Genomic DNA, 1536 nt, shown 5'->3' on the forward strand with positions numbered 1-1536 from the left:
TTTCTACTCCCGTAAAGATTTACACCCTTGGAAACCCTGTACAGGGTCGCTATGGGTCGGACCCGACTCGATGGCACTTAACAACAACAACAACAGTAAGTGCAGAGAGGCACTTCACTCTGCCAGTAAGCCTTGGTCCAAAGGTGCACACAGCTCCATGGGTTTGCAAGTCTACCTCTGCCAGATTCTTGACAGCACCCCATTCTGCTAGCAAATCACTTATCTCTTTCTCTCCGACCCCATTTTTTTTGCTGCTGCTTCCTGCCATCTCTTGCCGGCTCTCTGTCTCTTGGGTCTAAGAGGTTCCCAGTGCAGGCACTCAGCTCTTGTCTCTTCTTCTAGGTGGTAGTCAGGTTCCCCCTTTCCTCGAAGACTAACTTTCTTTTAAGCCATCATGTTGTTGTTGTTAAGTGCTGTCAAGTTGGCCCCAACTCATAGAGACTCTGTATAAGATTTCCAAGGAGCATCTGGTGAGTTTGAACCACCGACCTTGAGGTTCAAACTGACCATGAAGTACAGTGCTTATCCTACATTGCCACACCAGGACTCCTCTAGTGGATCACAAAACTAACCAATCCCTTGATTAGGGTTCCATATACCTTATTTGCATGGTCCAGACTATGCAGGGTGTGTACCTTATTTGCATAGTTATCAAGCTGTCTAATTCCCTTCATGGGTCACAAGCTCTTATCTGCATTGTTGTTGTTGTTGTTGTTGTTGTTAAGTACTGTCAAGTTGATTCCAACCCATAGTGACCCTGTACAGGGTTTCTAAGGAGCAGCTAATGAGCTTGAACAGCCAACCTTGCAGTTTAAACAGCTTTGCAGTCTGATGCATTAGCCCACAGCATTACACCAGGACTCCCTTATCTGCATAGCTCCACCCAATCATTTGGTGTAAGTTACAAGATCATGGCTAGAAAGGCCATATAAAAGAGATCCATAACACTGCACACTCCTAGGTATACACCCAAAAGACTTGGAAACAGAGACTCAAAAAGAGACTTGTATACCATGTTCATTGCAACACTATTCACAATAGCCAAAAGGAGGAAACAACCTAAATGTCCATAAACATATCAATGAATAAACAAAATGTGATCCATACATACAATGGAATACTACTAAGCCAGTAGGAGAAAGGAAGTCTTGATACATGCTATATTATAGATGAAACTTGAAGACATTATGCTGAGTGAAATAAATCAATCACAAAATGATAAATATATGACTTGCTTATATAAAAAGACAAAGCAAGGCAAATGTATAGAGACCAAAGTTTAATGTTGATGCTGTCAATGCTGACTCACAGTGATCCTATATAGCGTTTCTGAGGAGCAGCTAGTGGATTTGAACTGCTGACCTTGGGATTAGTAGTCCATTGCTTATCATACAATGCCGCACCAGGACTCCTAAAGTGTAATAATGGTTACTTAATGGGATGGAGGGAGGAGAGCAGGGTTAATGGTGGTGGGAAAATTATACTGATTAAAGGTAGGATTGTACTGTCAATTATTGTAACTGCTGTCAACAAGTT

Source organism: Chrysochloris asiatica, unplaced genomic scaffold, assembly GCF_000296735.1.
Source record: "Chrysochloris asiatica unplaced genomic scaffold, ChrAsi1.0 scaffold00021, whole genome shotgun sequence".
In the NCBI taxonomy this organism is placed as follows: domain Eukaryota; kingdom Metazoa; phylum Chordata; class Mammalia; order Afrosoricida; family Chrysochloridae; genus Chrysochloris; species Chrysochloris asiatica.